Source organism: Euprymna scolopes, chromosome 10 (assembly GCF_053919585.1).
Source record: "Euprymna scolopes isolate OS-2025 chromosome 10, ASM5391958v1, whole genome shotgun sequence".
Lineage (NCBI taxonomy): Eukaryota > Metazoa > Mollusca > Cephalopoda > Sepiida > Sepiolidae > Euprymna > Euprymna scolopes.
This window is the reverse complement of record NC_136491.1, coordinates 135,205,008-135,231,036: the sequence shown is the minus strand read 5'-3', so window position 1 is coordinate 135,231,036 and position 26,029 is coordinate 135,205,008. Positions and strand designations below refer to the sequence as shown.

Here is a 26,029-nt window from a genome sequence, read left to right as displayed (position 1 = left end):
AAATAAATATTTATTCCTTATTTAAAGATTTACAGTATATTTTATTTAACTGAAGAAATATTTATTGTTCATACATATATTTTCCCTTATTTTTTTTACATTGTTAGGTGAAGTTTCAGAATAGTTAACCCCCCTCCTCATATTAAGAATGGCTTTCAGCATGATTCTTACAATAGTGTTATCAAAGTTTATTGATTTTTCTTATTTAACAAAAATTATAAAAAGATACAAGAACATTTTAAACATGTTTTTCGTTAAATCGTTATTTAGGTGAAGGTTTAGAATAGTCAAACCCTCTCCCCTTATTAAGAATGGCATTTTATTATTTCAGCATGATGCTTACATTTTTCTTAATATAAAAAAAAGATACAAGAAAATGTTAAGCTTTTTTTTTTAATTAAAATGTTAGATCAAAGTTCGGAATAACTTACTTTATAGCCAATTAGCCAGCTTACTTAACTATATAACATTGACAATAAATTTGATAGGTATAACCTACCTCACATCATTTTGATTATCGAAAAATCAAAAGTTAACTGTACTTCGTAAGATTTACAGAAACACTTCATTTTCTATGCATGTAATACACAAGAATCTGAATATTATAACAGATTACAATGTTTTTATGGAAAAAAAACAACTTTTGTACAGAAAATTCAAAGTGTTCTATTTATATTATCAGGAAGTTGTGATGCATTAATTGAAATCTATATCAATAATTCGACTTAAAAATATTTGTGAATTTCCAAATCTTCATTGAATAAAATTCAAAATAAATAGAAAAGTCTATCGGATATGTAAAAGTTGACAGTTGCTTATTTAACTTCATTAAAAGCCATCAAAGTCAACTAAGAGCTGCTCAATATTCTGGCTTAATGGATCATTTAGCAAGGAATGAAGATGGTTATCCTGGTGTACCAGTTATTCTACCATCTACACTTACAGGAAGTCCTAGGAATCTACAACAGCTTTATCAAGATGCAATGGCAGTTTTCTGTGACCTATTCATTACTTACACATGTAATCCAAAATGTCCTGAAATATTAAATAACTTGGGGTCATCAGAACTTGCACAAAATCGATGTCAACAATGTCACACAGTTTTTTAAATTCACAATCTGACTCCCAAGAACCTGCTGAGTGACCACTATTCTCACGCCAAGCAGCTGATCGACGTCCCTGTCACCGCCTCAATCATCACCAGCACTTACTGACAATATCAACAGCATCAGTTACGATTGCATTGACCTTCAATAAAAGTTTAAACTAAAATTCTTTGTTTGTTCTACTTGCTTCCATACGTTCATTTTTATAAGGAATTTCTTACTGATGTGTTTTAAAAGATTTTAACTACCGTGGAATTTCCACGGGTCCTGCTAGTTATTATTATTATTATAATTATTATCATCATCATTATCATTATTATTATTATTATTATTATTATTATTATTATTATTATTATTATTATTCCCTTCTAATTCTTCTTATTCTTTATTTCGTTCGTCTTCAGTTCTTTCGTACTCCTTCTCCACTTATCCGTCCTGGATATGACCTTAAACTATATCCGATGGTGAGGCCCCAGCTTGTGGGCTTTGGGGAATGTGGAGCCACCCCTTAATTGCCATTGCTCCCAGGTCCATTCTGACCCAGAGAGGTAGTACCTGTTAGGGTCCCAACTATGGGTTAAATAGAAACTTTTTTGAAAAAAAAAAAAATCAAATATTCTATTAAAAACTTTTTCTTCAAAATCACTGGATTCGGCATTAAATGACCTAGAAAGGGTTGATATGCCGTAAAACAAAAAACAATCAATCAATCAATCAATCAATCTCCACTTATCACTACTACTACTCTTAGTAATATTACTATTGCTACTACTATGAGTAGTAGTAGTAGTAGTAGTAAAACTACGAGTACTACATTTTGTTGTTGCCTTTTCTTTTTCTTATTTTATTTCGTTTTTCTCTTTTTGTTCCTATTCATTTTCTATTATTAGTTTTTCTTCTTTCTTTCTCTTTTTATTATTATTTTTAATAATATTATTACTACCGTTACCTTCTCTGTCTATTTTCTTATTATAGTGCTATTAATTCTGCTACTATAAATCTTGATGATGATGATGATGATGATGAGTAACTTTCCTAACCTTTCTTCTTCTGAATGTTTTATAATTACAAAAGTCGTTATGCATAACGTTTCTTCTAATGGTTATTTGTACTGACACGATTACCTTTTCTACTACATAAAACAGAAAATGAGTAATTAGTTGTTTTCTTTTGATGTTGAATTAGTCTAATATTTACAGGTTTCGGCAATTCGGAATCTTAACTCATGTTCTATGGGAGGTAACTCTATTTTACTAAAGTATTTGAATTTTTTTTTGACGATTACTCGAATGTTTTGGTTAAAAAATCTTACAATATCGCCGCATCTTACATTTGTTTTGTTCTGATACGTGAACTATATACAGACTGTCCCAAAAGAAGCTGATGGTTAAAAAAATTCATAACCTTTTAAAATTTTTTATATTTTTCTTTTATTTGTTCAGATCAACTAGAATAATCCTTCCCAAGTCATCAGGAGTCGTTACACTACCGAGGAGCGGATATTTATCGTAGAGTCGTATTTTCGGTTGAATGAGTCAATGTCAGAAACTCAAAGAGAATTTCGACGAAACTTCAGCACAAGAAATTCCCCTACTCGCAATGCAATAAAAGCTATGGTGGCTCGATTTCATGAGCAAGGCTCTGTATGTGACCTCCCTAAACCTGGTAGACCCCGTAGGGTAAGAAGTGATGAGAATTGTCAGAGATTAGCAGAGAGTGTGGCCGAAGATCCATTCACATCAGTAAAGAAGGAGATCAAGTCAGATTGGGGTCTCTCGATCATCTCTTCACAGAATGCTTCATGGAGAGGGCAAATTTCTATATAAAATTCAATTGGGGCAAGAGCTTCAGCCAAACGATCCGGGAAAAAGGCTGGATAACGCCATGCAATTCAAAGATTTGGCCAATGGGGATCCAAACTTTCTCAAAAACCTCATTATGTCCGATGAGGCCTATTTTCATCTGAATGGGTTCATAAATAAGCAAAATTGCAGGATTTGAGGGCTGGGGAAATCCCCACACAACAGCACAACGGCAATTACACCCTAAAAAATGTACAGTATGGTGTGGAGTAACGGCGAATGAAGTAATCGGATCTTTCTTTTTTGGAAATGAAGAATGAGAGAATGTAACTGACAGGAGCTCGGTACCGCCAGATGCTTGAACATTTTGTTCGACATTGGGTATAAAACAACCACCAATGTCGTTCCAGCAGGACGGTGCAATGGCGCATACGGCACGAGAAACATTAAATCTGCTCCAGGACATATTCAGCAACCGAATAATTTCTCGTGGCTGTGAGATAAATTTGCCACCCCGCTCGTCAGATCTCACATGTGCAGATTTCTTCCTTTGGGGTTACCTTAAAGAGGGCGTATTCGCAAACAAAGCAGCCACAATAAATGCCCTTAAAAACAATATAAAGGAGGAAATTAGGGTCATAAGCCCTGAAATATTAAGTGATGTGCTGGGCAATACCCTGCAGAGAGCACAAGAGTGTGAAAATGAAAATGAAAATGAAAATGAAAATGGTGGACATTTGAGTGACATCATTTTTCATAACTAAAATTAGACTTTGTGAAAAACATACTCTAGATTAAGTTGTGTAAATAAAATTATAATAGTATATCTTAAAAATTAACGGAGAGGCTCATCTACCTACATATGAAAATTGGTAAGCATAACTTAAATATTAAGGAAGTTACTCAAATTTAAAATCCCTCAGCTTCTATTGGACATCCTGTATATATATATATATATATATATATATATATATATATATATATATATATATATATATATATATATATATATATATAACAGGCTCCTTTAGTCTTGGATAGACTATGGATACCCAGGAAGGGTTACTTGCGCGTGAATTTTTTGTGGCAGGAGGTGCGCAATCTCCAACCACACGTCTCCTGAGACGACATTGTTAAATACCAGTGAAGAAAAGGACGACTGAAAACAAAGTCCGAGATAAGCGGAGAGTACATACAGCGCCTAGCATTCCCAAATGGTAACCCATCTGATACTAACCGGGATCAACGTTGCTTAACTTCGGTGATCTGACGAGAACCGGTGTTTCAACGTGATTATGCCGTGTATATATATATATATATATATATATATATATATATATATATATATATATATATATATATATATATATACTAGCAAAAGTACCCGTCGTTGACTGGGTTCAAAAACACACAACAGAAAATGGACTCTGATTCATAGGTTATGAAAAGGAAGGGTTGTAAATTTGGGGGTATCAAAACCAAAGCAAAATATGATGAAAGTAAGCATAAAATAGATAAACCCCATAATTTATTATACCATACCTGTTCACACTGAAACACCTATCACAATATTCTGTGGATCTATATTAAAACACCTTGTTAAACTTTGTGACATATTTCCATTCTATGGAGGTCAGGTGCGAACGAACACCCCATAATTTTATTATACCATATTTCTTCAAACTGAAACATAATTATCAAAGTATACTTACGAAGATAGATATGAAAAATCTTTATTAATGTTGATGCCTATTTCCATTCTATGAAGGCCAGGCGCGAACGCAGACCCCACAATTTTATTATACCATCCCTATTTAAGTTAAAACATACTTATCAAAATATTCTTATGTATATCGATATAAAAAAAAAACTTGTAAACGTTTTCTTTTTTTAATTTAAAATTTTTTTCATTTCCACACTTGGGGCACCAGGCGCGAACGCAGGCCCCACAATTTTAATGAACTACCGTTCTGCCAGATCAAACATACCCATTCATGTGTCTCGATACATCTTCTATCATTATATGCAATCAGTTTCTTTAAATAGTCAACAATATAGGAGCCTATTCGTGACCAGACACACACACACATTCAGCTTTACACACACACACACACACACACACACACACACACACACACACACACACACACACACACACACACACACACACACACATATATATATATAGTTATATTACGAAGTTTATCTAATAACAGTGAAATCCTAATAATAAAATTCTCTTAAGGATTAACTCTACCAATCAAGCCAAATAAAAGCACTTAATATTACGTAATAAATGTTTATAGCGGAGTTTTTCAAAACAATGGAATACCATAAATTTGTTCTTCTAATATATGATATTTTCTTCTCAAATGAATTATTTATGTTCTAACGAAGTACACACGGGACCCACACGTTGTAGCAGAGTAAGCCGCAAGGAACAGAAGACAAGAAATAACCCGACTCACTTTTCTTTTGTAGCAACGACATTTATTTCCTGGTACTTCCGCCACGCTTGACACCCCTTTAAGTCTGTGATGTCTTACGTGACTGACATCTATCGGGTTCTCTCTTCTTTTAATAGTTTTTTTCTTTACAGTGACGTCATTTCGCATCTCTTATGCATTCGCCTCCGCGCCTCCGCGCTCTGTTATAATATGGTGTTCTAATTCGGTTTATTTCGTTGAAGCTAAAATAATTTTTCTGTTTTTTATTACATAGCAAATTGACTCAACGTGTTTTTTTTCTGAGAGGAAAAATTTAGTGGACTCTTTGCTTCACGTTGGAAATTTGTTAAAAATTTCATTTGAAACGCACGTAAAATATGCGTGAAATCAATTGTAAACACTTTCTTTTAGTGCCATTATAAATCATAGAATACACACACGTAGACGCGCAGCATAATCACGTTGACACACCTGTTCTCTTTGGATAAATGAAGTTAAGCAACGTTGAGCTAATTAATAGCAGATGAGTGACCAATTTGGAATAAGAGGCGCTATATGTAATAAGACATCGTTAGTTTCTTTGAAGACCTGCAAAAACGTAGGGTCATCTCCTCTGATGTGGATATACATGTGACAGAGGAAGACGGTTCAAATCACTAAAGGTGAGTGCCGCTTCAGTAGCGTACTATAGTGTAATACACACACACACACACACACACACACACACACACACACACACACACACACACACACACACACACACACACACACACACACGCATATACACACCCACATATATATGTAAGAAAATATATTGATAATAGAAAAATATACACTGTTGTATATAGACTGATTAATCAATTTGAAACAAAAAAGTATAATAGAGTGTGTAAAGGTTATGAATACTCTTAATGCTAGGCCTTTCGAAGCTTAATGCTTCTCATCAGAAGAGAAAGAGAGGCGCTAGGTAACAAAATAAAGATCCGACGTCTAGCAATAGGCATGTTAAAGGATCTTGTATAGGTTTTGTACAATGGATGGGGAGAGAAGATTGTTTAGGGGATTATCAAGGTGATTATTAGATAATTGTGGTAGTTTAAATATGTTAGAAAGGGGCTTTAGTAATATTAGGTGATAGAGAATGGAATACGCTTTAGGGAGTAGTTACTATATGTTATGGGATCTCATTGAGTAATTAATGAATTAACTAATTAGGGTCTAATGAGAGTTACTTGTGTCAATCTATACAAGTAAAATAAAGAATAAAGGATGACATAAAAGAAGCGGGCGAAAGGATAAAAATATAGAAGATAAACGTAGTTTGAAGAATACTTATATACCGTGGCGGAAGTACCAGGAAATAAATGTCAAATACTATTAATGATGTTTTTTCGTATGGACACTTTTATTGATAGTACACACATGAAACTTCGAAGTAATCTCTTCCAGCTGCAATGCAATGTTAGCGTTCATACAACTTCTAGAAGGCCGCGTAGAAATCCTCTTGTTTGAGCGGGTCAATGGCCCTCGTCACAGCCTGTTTCATTTCCCAAGTTCTCTCATAACAACAACCTCTAAGGTTTTCTTTGAGCTTAGAGAATAACCAGAATTCACAAGGAACAAGGTCTAGGATATAGGGAGATTGTGGAACTGTCTTGTTGCTCACCTTGGTCAAATAGTCTGTGACAAGGATATAGAGGTGGAGTGGTGCATTGTCCTGGTGGAAATGCCACTAACCAAATTTGAAGAGTGCTTGCCTCTTCCGACGGAACTTCTTCTCAACATAACAATATTCCTTGTTGACTATTTGTCCAGTGGAAACCCAGTGAATGCCGGTGCTGTCAAAAAGTTCATCATAAATTTCTGGGTAGATTCGCTCTGTCTGGCCTTCTGGGAACCCGGTTTCTTGGTTTCTAAGGCGTGGCAGTAGATCCAGCTTTCATCGCAGGTCACCAGATCATCAAGAACTGCGGGATTTGAATTGAATAACTCCACCATCTCCCTGTTGTCATGACAACGTCTTTCTTTCTAGTCTTCACTGAGTAAAAAAAATTGTTATCCTATACATTAAAGAACCACAACAGCTATTAAACTGTAGGAGAGAAATAGCGAATAACTGTGTTCACAGGAAAAACTTTACTCTAGGATAGCGATACAAAATAATTTTTAAATTAACAATAACAATAGAAACTAAATAAATAAAATAAACATACATATGCATAAATTATCTTATGTATGTATATATATATATATATATATATATATATATATATATATATATATATATATATATATATATATATATATAAACTAACATAATACTAAAAAAAACCAAAAAACACATTTAACTACATATAGGTTTAAAATAGGTCAACTCACTAGATATCTACACTCCCTGCTAAAAAAGCACACACAAAGGAAGGGTGAAACATAAAGTCAACTTTACCTTTTTTCTGTAAGTGCCTGCCCATTGGCTGATTAGGAAGGGAGCGGTGGAAACTAGGAAACTGATTGGCTAACTAAAAATCCAATAGAATATGCGTATATAAAACCGCGAGATTACAATAACTCTTCGCATAAACCTGAGGAATCCTAGTGTGCATGAAACGCGGAATATTCTATGTAGCTTAATTGCCATATATATTCTTCTAACTTACTACCTAGCTCTACCTATCTATTGAGCACTGATGAAGTAAATACTTAGTTTACGCATAAATTATACATTCGTATATTATTTGATGTGATTAAATGAAGTAGTCATATATATATATATATATATATATATATATATATATATATATATATATATTTGTAGTCATCGACATACAGTCCTGTTTCGTTGTATCACAACTCATCAGTGCCGCTAGACTAACATCTCGCCAAAGCCAACGATTGAACCTTGAACCGTCGTGTTGACAGTCGGCAGTTCTCCCACTCGACCACAGAAGCGACGCCCGCAAATAACTCGTCGGAATGTCTATTTAAATAGACATCCGCCACTGCTTTTATAGTGCTCAAAACGCCTGTTTGGAAACCAACAAACAACGAGCTTCGCATTTTTCAGTCAATTAAGTAGCGGGTGAGATTATTTACGACAGTGCTCTACCCAAAGAGGTGGGGGGGGCTTAAAATATATTTGTAGTCATCGACATACAGTCCTGTTTCGTTGTATCACAACTCATCAGTGCCGCTAGACTAGCATCTCTCCCAAGCCAAGGATTGAACCTAGGACCGTCGTGTTGACAGTCGACAGTTCTAAAGAAGCTTCGTTCATTTTATTAAAAATAAAAATGGAAGTAATATAAAATAAAAAGTGCAATTTAAATTCCTATGGGCACTACGTTAAACATAATGCATACTTAGTAGTTGCGTGAATATTAAAACGGAATTGAGCAATATTAGAACGAAAGAAATGAAGCATAAGAAATAAACGTAAATTATCAAATAGAAAACCGGGATCATCAGCTGTTTCGGTGAACTTAAAGTAAAAGGGCTCTGAAATTTAAACACATAGTAGTTATTATTTCGTTAATATGTAAATTAAAATACACGGTGTCCATAAATCTATATACACTAAAAAATAAATTTATTTGCATTTATTTGCAAAATGGTATAATCAATGCTTGTTACCATAAGCCTTCGTTTATATATATACGTAAACTGTTCATATACATGCTATATTTAGCTTTGGTTTTATACAAGCAGGAACAAAATATAGTAGAAGCCTTCCACTAATTCAGGTACCTCCTATTTTTGTAAAATTTTAACAATAGGTATTAATCAATCTAATTATTTAATTGATGAATGCATTTACAAGCTGAGTTTCGAAATGTCAGATACATCAGATTTGCACTGACTTTGAGGTATTACATCGTGATTTTAATCTTGAATAAATATAAAAAAGCGCGAACTAGGGGGTTTCCTGGTGTAAATAATAGTTTATAAAATTACTATGAATAATGTAATATGCATGTATCTATTAGTAGTTAGTAGTTTATATATATTATAAGCAAAGCTGTATGTTTTCCATAATTAACACTTTTCTGTAACTTATATTAATGAAGTTTCAAATATTTCATAAATAATAGGCTATAAATACGTTTGTGTGAATAAGTTTTGATGAATGCTCATATATCTTTAAAATCTTATAAATATCACACACACATATGTATTATACACAGTTTTTAATAAGTTTTTAAATAACTGAAAAATTATGTGCACACACACATATATGACATAATGGACTCGTTTAATATAATTAATATAAGATGTACCTTAATTAAAAGAATATATTTATATCTTATTAAATTTATATTATATTTGATCTTATTAAAATTGTTCTATATAAATGTTATGTATATATTGAATTATATATACTGTTACATGTGTCATTACACACCCACACACACACACACACACACACACACACACACACACACACACACACATATATATATATATATATATATATATATATATATCTTCTATATATATAAAAGCGAAAATGTATGTATGTATGTACGCTTTTCCTCGATGTCCACAAAAGGCTTCTTTCAGAGAAGCGCTCGCTTCACAACTTCTTAAAACTTTTTATATCATCTATAAATTGTAATATCTCACACTTAATCACGGAGCTCGCCTGTCTGTTTAATTTTATTGACTTTCAAACGTTAATTATTCCACATTTCCCGCATCGGCACACGTTACATTCGGTTTTCGGTATAAACAAAAAGCGAAACTCGACTCTAATCACAGGCCCAGAGCCAGTGAACGTTTGGTCAATGTCGACTTCGTCATATCAGACGGTAGCTCGGATTTTTAAAAACAAACAAACCGATTTATTGACCTCATTAAAAACTGTCCCGCACAAAATGCTAACTGCTGAATACCTATCGCCGTCACGTCAATCAAAATCGCGCACCTGTTTTTTTTTCACACTTTAATATTTTCCAACTGCGCGTCGTCAACGCTTCCTTTTTTTCACGGGCACCTGTTTTTTTCACACACACCTACAAACACCCGGGCAATGCCGGGTACCTCTCGCTAGTATATATATAAGCGAGATAAGACACTGATAGACTTCAGATGAAAAATCCTGATGGATATTACTTGAAGTAATACGTTCAAGGTGATCCTTGACAAAATATGGAATATATAGAAGGGGTTATGTTAATTTCCTTAATCCATGGATTTTCAATAATGCCTCATATCATCAGAGGAAATTAAATGCGGTTAGCAAAATGTTTAGCTGTGTAAGGATGCTTATTTTGCTTTTCTGCACAATTATTGAAAATAGTTTTTAGAGTGGTTGTGGATAATTATATGGAAAAATATACGAAAATAGAAGTTGATACAACCTGGGCAGTCCATGATAATGGACTGCCCAGGTTGTAGATTGAATATAAATTATTATAACATTAATAACAATTATTTTATTGAATATAACTTATAGCATTAATAACAATTATTTTTATTGAATATAACTTATAACATTAACAACCATTATTTTTATTGAATATGAATTATTATAGCCTTAATAAAAGTTATTTCTATTAAATATAAATTATTATAGTATTAATAACAGTTATTCTTATTGAATATTAATTATTATAACATTAATAACAATTATTTTTATTGAATATAAATTAACACACCATACATAAAAATTATTTTTATTAGATTTGATTTATTATAGCATTAATAACAAGTATTTATTGAATATAAATTATTATAGCATTAATAACAATTCTTGTTATAGAATATAAATTATTATAGCATTAATAACAATTAGTTTTTTGAATATAAATTATTATAGCATTAATAACAAATATTGTTCTTGAATATAAATTATTATAACATTAATAATAATTATTGTTATTAAATATAAATTACTAAATAAATTATTAGATTTTTGAATATAAATTACTATAGCATTAGTAACAATTATTTTTTAAATATAAATTATTATGACATTAATAACAATTATTGTTATTAAATATAAATTATTCAAACATTATTAACAGTTATTTTTATTGAATATAAATTATTATAGCATTAATACAAATTATTGTTATTGAATATAAATTATTCAAACATTATTAACAGTTATTTTTATTGAATATAAATTATTATTTCATTAATACAAATTATTGTTATTGAATATAAATTATTATACTATTAATAGCAATAATTTTAAGTAATATAAATTAATATAGCATTAACAACAATTATTTTATCCAATATAAATTATTATAGCATTAATAACAATTATTATTATTATTGTTATTAAATATACATAATTATAGCATTAATAACAGTTATTTTTCATTGAATATGAATTATTATACCATAGGTAGAAATTATATCAAATATTGTAGCATTAATAACAATTATTTTTTTTCTAATATATATTATCCAATTAATAACAATTATTTTTATCGAATGTAAATTATTATAGCATTAATAACAATCAAATAATACAATGTCTTATTTTATCTATATAAAATAAAAATTCAATTTTGATATTATTATTTTAAAAGTCTAATAGCAACGTGTAGCCAAAGAAGACAGTTTTACACATCTAAACCTGCGTTGATGATAGTACATATTTTGTTATGAAAAACTTATTATTGTTTTCCTTAGTGTAACATAACGCGAACGACTATATACAAATGCTTGTTAAATGACGTCTCCACTAGGAGAAAATGCATATTTTAAATAAGAGATTAGTTAGAGACGGGGGATAACGTTCGAGATCACGTTTCAAGCGTTGGTTACGTTCAAGAGGGGCGTCACAGCGGTAATGAAAGAATGAGGAAATAAATGTCGTTGTACAACAACAAAAACAGCGAGTTAAAATTCTTTCCTATTCTTTGTCCGGTGTGCAAGGGAGGTTACAACGTGTTGTTATCGAACAACGTTACAGTAGTATCACTAATAGGAAATTCAATGTTAAAGTAAATTAAGTCTATACTCGATGAAATTGATTTAAAATACATTTTAACAACATGCTCTGATGTTCGGTAGTTGGTTATGGCTTAAAAAATTATACTTTATGGGTAAATATCGTACTTATGCAGAAGTAGGACTGCAATATCGTCGGAACTTTCCGTTCAGTTTAAACGCCGAAAGGTGCAAAGTAGCTTAGCCAATCAAATCGCAGCAAGAAAACATTTATTTACTATAGTTGGTTTATTATTAAAATATCAATATTTATCTTGATTGAAAGAACAAAAAAATAATTAAAATATCATAGTAAATAAAAACGTTTGCTACCAGTTGTGTTTTATTAAAAAAAAAATAAATAAATAAAATAAATAAATAAACCCCTCAACGTAAATACCCCCGACAAACCCGATAATCAGCAAAATTCCACCCCTACACAGTAGAGATCTCCAGATGCCAGAAATCCTTCTATACTAATAGTCTCTTCCCTGGGATTGCTAAAATTTAGAATTCCCTTCCGCGTTCTACTGATACACAGAAATTCAAGCCATTATGTAAAATGATTTTATAAAATTAAAAGTAGCTTCTCTACAGTGCAATGTAGACTACAACATATTGAGAACCAAGTTACAGCGAGAGGCATATGAAACTTCCTTCCGGTGCACTGCGATGGATTCACAGCTAGAGCAGGCTATCAATCAATTTGATTGAAAAAAAAAACGGGGCGATTTCACTAAATTAGATAACAATAAAATTATGGCAGTGTAAAATATTCGTTGATCATCATTTAATCCCGGGCAACTCCGGGTTTCCCTGCTAGTTTTACATAAATACCTTAATAGTTTACATATCTAGAACACGACTAGCTCAACTTTATATATTAGACAAATGTCCATGAATGTGGTTTATATTTCGGATTATTAACAATCGGTTCGAAAATGTATTGAAAGATTGGTTATGTCTATAATGGCGTTTCTATAATTTTACTTATTTTCATACAGTAGATACTATAGCATAACCAGGATCTGCTTAAATACCAAAGTTAAAAATAATATAAGTAATTAATAAGATATATTAATAATAGATTTCTTACACTATTAGGAGGGATTAAACAAACTCAAAACATATCAAATATAATTCAAATAAGCGAACCCAATTTGAGAAATAACATTGCACCATGTCTATTTTACATACAAGCATCATATATATATATATATATATATATATATATATATATATATATATATATATATATATATATATAATATGATGCTTGTATATATATATATATATATATATATATATATATATATACTTAAAAGATACATCTGCCTTACTTACAAAATGCTAGGTTTATTTATGGTGTATTTTATATATGAAAAAACCTACCCAATACTTTTGCTGATGAGGAGAATTTGTTAAAAAAAAACTATATGTCAAAATTATTGTCCTTTCTAGAACGATCGTACAAATTATTGACTTTGTTGTTGTTCCTTCTTATGAAACAGATTTTTAATTTTTAATTTTAAAACATGATTGCAAATATTTTTATTTATTTATTTATTATGATTTTTTAAAATTGTTTTTGTTTAAATCAATATATATATATATATATACTAGCAAAAGTACCCGTCATTGACTGAGTGGAAAACAGTCTACAGAAATGGACTCTGATTTATAAAAGTATTATTGGTTATGAAAAGAAAGTGTTGTAAAGAGATAGCTTCGAATTTGGGGGTATCAAAACCAAAGCAAAATATGATGAAAGTAAAAATAAAATGGATAAACCCATAATTTATTATACCATACCTGTTGACACTGAAACACTTATCACAAGATTCTGTGGATCTATATTAAAAAACCTTGTTAAACCTTGTGACATATTTCCATTCTATGGAGGTTAGGCGCGAACGAACACCCCATAATTTTATACCATATTTTTTCAAACTGAAACATAATTATCAATGTATACTTACTTCAAACTGAAACATAATTATCAAAGTATACTTACGCAGATAGAAATGAAAAGTCTTTATTAAAGTCTGTGCCTATTTCCATTCTATGGAGACCAGGCGCGAACGCAGACCCCATAATTTTATTATACCATCCCTATTTAAGTTAAAACATACTTATCAAAGTATTATTATGCACATCTATATCAAAAACCCTTGTAAACGCTTTTTTTTTCAATCTAAATTTTTTAGTTCTATACTTTGTGGACCAGGCGCGAAGGCAGACGCCACAATTTAAATGAACCACCATTCTGCCAGATCAAACATACCCATTCCTGTGTCTCGATACATCTTCTATCATTATAGGTGATCAGTTTTCTATAATAGTCAACCATATAGGAGCCTATTCATGACCACACACACACACACACACGCACACACACACAGACGTTCAGCTTTATATTATATATATATGCATTTAGGTAAAAATGAACTCTCGTAAATAATTGAATTCATTCAAAACGTATCGCAAAAACAAAAACAAAAAACATATATATATATATTTATTTTTATTTATTTATTTTTAAATTAACGCTGAAGAGGGGTAGGCTCCTGAAACATGCATGCACATAGATTACTGTTTTAACAATAAATAAATAAATAAATAAAAATATTATTTGTTTACGTCCAAAATAAAAAAAAATGGGCAATTTCTAAAAAAATACATCCGATCTTCAAGGTGAAGACGCTTATCTCAATATCGTTAAAAAATTTTTTTTTTTAAAATCAGTAGCAACAAAACTACGTAAATATATAAACGATAAAAACTAAACAGTAAATCGTCTATGGTATCATAGCGTAATGGATAAGACGTTGGACTGAAATACATAAAGTCCAAGGTTTGAGTCCTAATAACAGTCAAGCTACGCTGAAGAGGGGTAGGGCCCCGAAACATGTATGTACGTAGATTGCTGTTTTAAAAAATAAATGAATAAATAAAAAATATTATTTGTTTACGTCCAAAATAAAAAAATGGGCAATTTCTAAAAAAAATACACCCGATCTTCAAGGTGAAGACGCTAACCTCAATATCGTTTTAAAAAAATCAACAACAAAATACTACGTGTATATATATATATATATATATATATATATATATATATATATATATATATATATATATATATATATATATATATATATAATAAACCGACATTTAGAAACAAATGTTTTTTAAATAAAGTTGGATACTGCGATATCATGAACTCAGCCCTTTCCACCTTTCGGAGTTTTATGAACGGAAATTTCTGACGATAGTGCAGTCCTAACTCTGCATACGTACTATATTATACATATAAGATAACTATTAAATTACATTTAGCCATAAAAAACTACCGAACATCAGGGCATCTTATTAAAATGTATTTTCAATCCATTTCTCCGAGTACGGACTTAATTTGGTTTGGCATTTGATACTTGAGTGATATAAATATAACCATTGTCCGGAGACCAACACGTTGTAGACTCAGTCCCAAAGCAAACAAAGACTAAAAATGATCTTCAATTCATCGTTTTTGTTGTACAACAAAATTTATTTACTCATTCTCTCATTATCACTGTGCTGTCCCTTACATGATCGTCTTTTCCAACGTCATTCACGCTTGAAACGTAATCTCGAATGTTATGGCTGTCTCTAACGTGATAATATTTATTTTTCCCTATCGGTGACCTCATTTCACATGGATTTGCCTATAGCCGTCCGCACTATGTTACACTAGTGGAAATATAATCAGTTTTTCCTTACAAAATATGTACTATCATACACAAAGTCCTCTTTGGCTATACGCTGCTCTTGGATTGCCACAGTAAATCCAAAACTAAATTTTTATTTTACGTCGCTAAAATAATGTATTATTTAATTGTAATTAATGGTATGATTATTAATATTAAAAAAAGACATTCGAAATATGACAAATATTTCTGTTCAATGTGTGAATTAATGTAAAAAAAAAACAAAGACCGAAAATTTTACCCGACTAAAGTGTTGGTGTTATTTAATTACAGTAATGAACAATCTCTGAAAAGAGAAACTATACGTTATCCTCGCTTGAAGTTCAAGAAAGTGATTTTATATATATATATATATATATATATATATATATATATATATGCTAAGCATCATAGTATTAAATAAAATATACTATATACATAACGTACTTTCTATATAACATATTTATATGTAATATATACATAGCATTATTTATATATATAACATTTTTATGTGATCAAATCTAATATAATTTTAAAAAGATATATAAATATTCTTTCAATTAAGATATATGTGAGCTTACTTATATTTACATTGTCGGTCATGTCCAATATATATATATATATATATATATATATATATATATATATATATATATATATAAAGCTAGATAATATAGATATAAATATCTATATATATATGTATACATTTATAATTATCAATAATTCTAATAACATTTCAGTGAAGATAATTGACCACCTATAAATACGTATTTACACAAACGTATATACGGCATATTCATAATAAAATATTCGAAACTTTATTAATGAGTTAGAGAAAAGTATTTATATTGAAAGTTATATAGCACTTCTTATAATATATATATATATATATATATATATATAAACTACAAACTACAAAATGTATACATATGAATAATTTTATATATAAATATATGTATATATATATGTGTATATATGAGCGTATACATAATTATATATGATGAAAATAATGGAAATAGTATTCCGACAAAATAGAGAAATAAAAAGGAACAAACCGCATTATGTGTTCATCAACGTTTCGTCTTTATTTCATCCAGAGGAAGTCTCGAAATAAAGACGAAACGTTGATGAACACATAATACGGGTTGTTCCTTTATATATATATATATAAATATATATATATATATATATATATATATATATTTATATATGTCTGAGGCCCAGTTGTTAAAATACTATTAAATATTATTATTATTATTATTATTATTATTATTATTATTATTATTATTATTATTATTATTATTATTATTATTATTATTATTATTATTATCATCATCATTATTATTATTATTATTATTATTATTATTATTATTATTATTATTATTATTTTATTATTATAATTATTTTATTATCATTATAATTATTTCAATACTATTATTATTTTTTATTATTATCATTATTATTTTAATATTATTACTATTATAATTATTTTATTATTATTATTTTTATTATTATCATTATTATTTTTAATATTATTATAATTATTTCCATTATTATTATTATTGTTATTATTATTATTATTATTATTATTATTTCTATCGTAATAATAATAATAATAATAATAATAATAATAATAATAATAATAATAATAATAATAATAATAATTATTATTATTTTGTAGCTTATATATAGCAATGATTTCAAATATACAAAAATATAACTTGGGTGCTATCAGCTAGAATCGATGTCAAAACATATAGCTCTCCAGCACTATTCGGTAGCTTACGTATATAAATATTTAAACAATAATGTTGAAGATACAAATGTGTATACGCATACAACCTCCATACTCTTTTATAATAAGATCACATCAGAAATACGTCCAGCTTATTTTTTTTTTTCATGCAGGAAGTTTTTTTTTTCATTCGAGAGAAAAAACTATATGTCTCACTCCTTTCTGGCAATTATTTAGAAAAATGAAAAAAACATTACAAAGTCAAAACAGTTAAGATAATGTTTTCATAGTATTGTTTTATACGAATATATATTTACAATTGTAACATAACAATTGTAACATAGCAAGTCCGTATTCAAAATAAAGTAGTTGATTTATTTTTTTTATTTTTCATTCAGTTTAAGGTCAAACAAAATAATATAAATTCAGCTTAAGTTGGGACAAATCAAAACGATAAAAATAAAATTCCAAACGATGTCAAATTTTTGTTCTATGAAGATTTTTGCAAAAAAAACTTTTATAAAGAAAAGACGAACAATACGATACTACGTTTTAAGATATCTTGTAAATAATGTTATATATATATATATATATATATATATATATATATATAGAGAGAGAGAGAGAGAGAGAGAGAAAGAGAGAGAGAGAGAGGGAGAGCTAGATATATTTTTTACATGTGAAAAATTCTTTTTATCACAATTATTTAAAAAAAGCATATTATGAAAATACTATTCTAAGTTTTTAAGTATCTTTTAAATAATGCCATATATCTATATAATTATAAAACTCAAATGACCTTGTAATGAGTGTTGTAACCCCAAATCCGGTTTACGACTTCCACTTGCGTATGTGTACATAAACATAAACCCATAACAGCGAAAACAAATAAACACAAATTTTATACTTTTGCAGCATTTGACCTGCGCACTGAAATATTAACGTTATTATTTAGAAATTATTATTTAACATGGGAAGGGTGGGGATGTTTTGCAACTATTCTGTATTACGAATATACTCTCGCAATTTTCTGACAAATAAATCAACTTTGACCCGTTGACAACCATAAGAACAATTTACAACGGCGACTTCTCCACCGCCTTCCTTTTTTAAATTTATTCTCCATTTTTAATACACTTTTCTTAAAAACATTCATACATTTTCTTCTACACTACCAACATAAATAAATAACTCCGAAATATGTATTTTACTTGTGTTACAAATAAATAATCAACGCGACAATTAAACATATTGTTTTACTGTGTACGTTTTCAGCGTCACAATTGTTTTTTTTTCGCGTTTAAATTATCCAAACAAACAAACAATTGTTAATACTTTCTGCTTTTTATTTACATCGTTCATTTCCGCATTGTCTTAATTAGTTTTATTGGCTTTATTATTAACATATAAATTAAATATATGACTCAATACATTAATTCCATAGCTAATATAACATACTGACCCAACAAGTCACGGGTAATCTAGTATATATATATATATATATATATATATATATATATATATATATATATATATATATATATATCTTTAACATATAATAAATTCTTTTTATTCAAATTATTAAAAAATAACTTATAAAATACTATACTATACTACAGTTTTTTAGTTACCTAGCAAATAATGTTATATCTATATCTTTAATATGTGATGAATTGTAATATAAATTAGAAGTTCAGCCTGGCTTTGCTCTGGTCCTATGTGCTATTCATAACTTTATGGCCATATGCACATATACATTGAAAATTTTGACGCATGTCCAGGTAACATACATCTAAAATTTCAAGTGTTTGACCCAAAATTGGCGGAGGAATTTAGTAGAGTCTGCAAAGGTCAACTCTTTCAACTTTGACCTCATGGCAGCGACATTTTCGCCTAAAATTGATTAGAAAGCTTGCTGCATGTCTGAATACCCTTTATGTAAAATTTTAAATGTTTAGACCAAAAATTGGATTAATAGTTGGCTAAAGACCGCAAAGGTCAAACTCTTTTGAACTTTGACCCTTGATAATTAAATTATCGGCAAAATATGATTAGTAAGATTGTCCTATGTCTGAATAAATTTAATGTAAAATTTCAAACGTTTAGAATAAAAATTGGCTGATAGGTCAAATTAAAAAAAATTGATCCCAATTTTGACACGTTAACCTTTATTATTAAGTTTGATCCATGTTTAAGTAACCTACATCTAAAATTTCAAGTATTTGAACCCTAAAATTGGCGGGGAGTTGGTAGAGTTACCAAAGGTAAAAATTGTTGATTTTTGGCCCTTTGACAGCAAAATATAATATAATATAATATAAAGCTGAACGTCTGTGTGTGACTCGTCACGAATCGGCTCCTATATGATTGACTATTATAGAAAACTGATCACATATAATGATAGAAGATGTATCGAGACACAGGAATAGGTATGTTTCATCTTGCATAATGATGATTCATTAAAATTGTGGGGTCTATGGAAATAAAAAAATTAAACATTAAAAAAAAAGTTTACAAGGGTTTTTGATATAGATGTACATAATAATTCTTTGATAAGTATGTTTTAACTTAAATAGGGATGGTATAATAAAATTGTGAGGTCTACGTTCACGCCTGGCCTTCATAGAATGGAAATAGGCACAAACTTTAATAAAGACTTTTCATATCTGTCTGCGTAAGTATACTTTGATAACTATGTTTCAGTTTGAAGAAATATGGTATAATAAAATTATGGGGTGTTCGTTCGCACCTGACCTCCATAGAATGGAAATATGTCACAAAGTTTAATAAGGTTTTTTAATATAGATCCACAGAATATTGTGATAAGTGTTTCAGTGTAAACAGGTATGTTATAATAAATTATGGGTTTATCTATTTTATTTTTACTTTCATCATATTTTGCTTTGTTTTTGGTACCCCCAAATTCAACCGAAATTTACACCCCTTCCTTTTCATAACCAATCATACTTTCATAGAGTCCATTTTCTGTAGGCTGTTTTTGAACCCAGTCAACGACGGGTACTTTTGCTAGTTGTAATATAAATTAGTTTGTTATAGAGACTATAGTGTATTATTAAATTAGATTTGATTTTATTGAACTTATTATATACATCATGTTTTATATATTTATTTTAAATAATGTCACATGTACCTTTTCTTATAGATTAGCATGGGTACCTGGAGTTGATCGGGTATTTGGAGGTGTATGTTGAGAAAAAAAAGAAGTGGTAGTAGGAAGGCAGGCTCAAACCTGTTCCGCCAAGGAGGAAAAGAACGTGAAAAAAACGTGACCTCTTTGCTGTTACGACCACCGCCAAATCGGAAGTGACGTAGGTTTAAATTAAGGCTAGACAATTTAAAAGAGGGGATGACTTTCGAAAATATCGGCGAAAAAAGCGACCCCCCCCTGTAGAAAAGTGCCCATTTGAGTGTAAAGAAATTAATGTTTATAGCCAATGGTTCGATATTTGTCGTCTGAAGGGTCGACCTTTAAAACGATTCTGATCTTGTGAAAAACCGTCGCCTCTGTCGAAAGTTCTATGCAGACATGCAAACATGCATACATTTATATATTGATAGCTCAAATTTTCGACCCAAACCGATTAAGAAAGATTGCTCTGTATCTGAATACCCTTCATGTAAAATTTCAAATGTCTAGACCAGAAATTGTCTGAATAATTTGGTAGAGACCGTAAAAGTCAAATTTTTAAAAACTTTGACCCCTATTATGACTCCTTAACATTTATCGTTTTGTGCTCAAATCAAGTTATTAAGTTAGATCCATGTCCAATGAACCTACATCTAAAATTTCAAGTGTTTAAACCCAAAATTGGCGGAGGAGTTTGGTAGAGTTCTCAAAGGTCAAATCGTTGAATGTTGCCCCCTTAACAACTAAATTTCTGGCCGAAAACCGATTAAAAAGATTTTCCCAACTCTCAGTACCCTGTATATCAAATGTTGAGTCTGTAGACTGAAAATTGACAGAGTTATTGTGTAGGGAAATGTACACAGAAAGACACTTTCACTTTTATAGATATATAGATTACATGAGTCGATAAATGCTATAATGCACTGAATTCTCTTTTCGACTTGTTACTTACTTTCGGTTATTGCATTGTTCTGCTCAAGAAGGTCAACGCGACACAGAATCTTAGTTTTATGGTTCACTAGTTCTGTAAGCCATCTTAGCATTACAATTATGCTGCTCACAAAGTACAGGGTATATTTTTACTCATACGACGAATAATTTATCCTCTTTATGTCTCCCTCGTCAGACAAACATTATGTTATCCAGACCTCATATCTATATCTAATACGTGACATCCAGCATGTAGAGAGTCAAAAGACTGATACTCAAATGGTGCAGGGTCTATCTGATCTGCCTTATTTAGAAGCGACCCAAAAAGGTCTTTGCAGACACAAGGGAAAGCTATTTTGCAGCTGAAAAAATTCCCAAAAGAATAAAAAAATGTAATAAATACATAAACAGAGCTTCTTTCTTAGAACTGCACGCCAGTGGAACTCTCTGCCGCTTGCCTGTTTCTCACCTTACTACAACTTGGACGTATTCAGTCCAACATAAACAAACTCCTGACAAACCGCCCCCTTAAGTAAGACACTCTATCTAACCCCCTAATACTAATGATTACTACAATACTATATCATTTATTACTGTACTGGCAATAACCCTTATACCTGATTGGCCTTCGGGCCTTTATAAGTGTTGACCTCCATGTAAAAAAAAAAAAAATAATAAAAAACGTAACGAGTTCTACCACCGTTTTTTCTAGATGGCATTGCAGCCCGATTGGTTATTTTTTTTGCAAACACTATGTGTTGTGTGTGTGTACGCATATTTATATATCTTAACTGTTATATAAAACGAAAGTTTATGTGTGGTATGTGTGTGTGAGTTTGTTCCTTATGGTGTCGAAAACTGCTTGGTCAATTTTTATGAAATTTTACACGAAGGTACTTTACGTGGCTAGGAGTGTTCTTAGTCTTTGTATCGGGATAACCTTCGATAACTATCAGCAATTGATAATCGAAATAATCCGGTATATATATATATATATATATATATATATATATATATATATATATATATTATATATATATATATATAATATATTATATATATATATATATATATATGCTATATACAGAATGATTCATTTATATAATAAAGTATAGATGCATTTATTTGAGGGGATAAAGGGAACTCTTTATACAAAGGTATTTCGAAGCCTAATTCTTCTCATTAGAAGAGTAGAGAAGATGCTAGGTAACATAATGTGACGTCTAGCGAGGGATTCAACAAAAACAAGATAAATAAATAAAATTATTGATGTTGTTCGGGGGAACTATATTGAAGATAAAGGAGTAGCGTATTATATAAAGTGCAATGTAAAAAGTTATAACCCGATAAGTTTACTCTTATAGAATTGAATTTACAGTTTTCTTCTAACTCACCAAGGGACACACACACACACACACACACACACAGACACATATATATATATATATATATATATATATATATATATATATATATATATATATATATACGGGGTAGCCCATAAGTCACGTCACATTTTAAAAATTAAATAACTTTTTTTCTATTAATATATTTTAATGTCTCTTTTCAGAATCATAAAATAGAATATTTGAAACTTTTTTGTATAGATAAGTTTACAACAGAACAACGAGTGAGGATAATTTAATTTCACTTTGAAAATGGACAGTCAATTGTTGCAATGCAAAGATCTTATATGCGCCATTTCAATGTTCAATATCCTCTTAAAAGATATGCTATTACATTTGTTCAACCTCAGTTAGTAAACATGCCAGGGTATTGGTGGCAAAAAAATGAAGCAACTGCACATACAGCTAGAGCAACAATGCAGTTGTTAACTGTGATGTTTCAGGATCGAAAAATCTCTTGAAATTTCGATTTTGAATGGCCTCCACGTTCCTCTAATTTAACAGAACTAGACTTTTGGCTTTGGTGATATCTTAAAGACAAAGTGCATGCAAATAAACCTCGAAACATCCAAAAACTTAAGGCAAACATACGCAGGAAATTCTTTCCCTGCAACTTCCGATGTAAAGAACTGTCATAAATAATAGCTTAGAAAGAGCTCGAATTTGCAAAGCCGAGAATTAAGTCGATACAAATTTCCACAATATAAACTGTGTTATAAAAAGAATTAATCAAATACAGTCATTTAAGAAAAATATATTTGATTTTCAAACTGTAAATTGACTTATGGGCCACCCTATATATATATATATATATATATATATATATATATATATATATATATATATATATATATATATATATATATAAATTCCACAGCCAAAAAATATCGCAGCTCACAAGAGCCATGACAGTCAACGAACCGGAAGTCAAAGACTACGAGTTTCGCCCTCATTTGGTCTAAAAAATCATATATATATATATATATACATATATATATATATATATATATAGAGAGAGAGAGAGAGAGAGAAAGAGAGAGAGAGAAAGAGAAAGAGAGAGAGAGAGAGAGAGAGAGAGAGAGAGAGAGAGAGAGAGAGGAGGGTTAATCAAAAACTGTAATCATACTCAAATAATCTGACCGTCACTTTAAGCGCAATTGTTTGAATTTCTCTTGCACTTGTTGCACCGGGTATGAAGTACATACTTTTTAAAATTCTTTTTCATGAGTTTAGTTGCTCCTATAATTACTGGAATGATAGAGATCTTCCTACGTTTCCAGTTTCTTTTCATGTTATACATGACCTTTGTATTTCGTTATATTTCCCTCTCAGCTCTGTAAATCCAGGCTACTTTCTCCTTTTTGTCACATATCACTATGCCAATTTTTCATTCGTTTTCTAAGTATGTAGCTGTAATAGTCGCATAGCAATGGTGGATGGTGTCTGACTTATTTCCGACTGTTCTTTCTCGTATGTTTCCACAACTTGCTACTGCATTCAATATTCAACATTTTACACCTTCCACTGTGTCGAGTTATATAATAGCCATTCCTCAGAACCTGCATTTACCGTCATTGTTGAGACCACTCATTTAAAAAGCAAAATTGATCATCAAGCAGTCATTATAACCCTCTCCTTATAATAATGAGGCGATCCACTTTTTAGCCAGTCTATAGAGCCTTCACCATCTATAAAGTCCTGGATTAATCTATATAATTATAAAACACAAATAACCTTGTAACGGGTGTTGTAACCCAACATCCAGTTTATGACTTCTGGTTGCGTATACGTACATAAACATAAACCCATGACAGCGTAAACAAATAAGCACAAATCGCTGGACCGGTTTGTTAGAAAAGCGAATATCTTAAATGTATTGAATAAAAAACTTCAAGATATGGGAAGCAAACGCAAAACGTGATTACAAATGATACGTATAATCATCGATCTGTTTCATATATACGATATATATTATACTAAATAATCAACGCGACGATAAAACTTATTGTTTTACTGTGTACGTTTTCAGCGTCCCAATTGTTCTTTTTCGCATTTAAAATAAACAATTGTTAATTCTTTCTGCTATTTTTTTACATCGTTCATTTCCGTAATTATTTTAACGCAATTTTCTTACAAATAAATCTACTTAAACCCGTTGACAACCATAAGAGCCTTTTACAACGGCGATTTACTAACCGCCTGTCTTTTTAAAAAAAATATTCTCCATTTTTAATACACATTTCTTAAAAAAACATTCATACATTTTCTTCTACACTACCAACATAAATAAATAACCCCGAAAATATGTTTTTTTTTAATTTGCGTTTGAAATAAATAATCAACGCGACAATAAAATGTATTGTTTTACTGCGTACGTTTTCATCGTCCCAATTGTTTTTTTTTTCGCGTTTAAATAAAAAGATATTTGAAAATCTGAATTTAACTTTAAGTATCATGGTATCTGCTCAGTGCACATTAACCTATAAGTATGGCAAACCACTTATAATTCAATGGCTGTAAGTTAAAAAAAAACAATTATAAACAGAACGACTCATAGAAATATCTATATTCTTTTTTTTTCATTTTAATATACTTTCATAGAAATGTTTCTGTTATGTCACAAAAAACTATTTTTTTACATCACAAGTGTCACACTCATACATTAATTCCATAGCTAATATAACATACTGACCCAACACGGGTAGTCTAGTTAACTCATAAAATACTCGGTAAGATGTTAAATGGCCTATTCTTCCAGGCTTTTGAAATAAAGTTAAAAAAAATTTTT

At 30.1% G+C, this 26,029-nt stretch overlaps 1 protein-coding gene and 1 pseudogene across 1 annotated transcript in view; both read right to left on the bottom strand.

The window, feature by feature from the left end:
• LOC145286284 (uncharacterized) overlaps positions 1-26,029 on the bottom strand; it is a 78,738-nt gene that overhangs the window by 39,039 nt on the left and 13,670 nt on the right. The gene's annotated exons all lie outside the window — the stretch shown is intronic.
• Positions 4,098-4,214, bottom strand: LOC145286573 (5S ribosomal RNA; annotated as a pseudogene).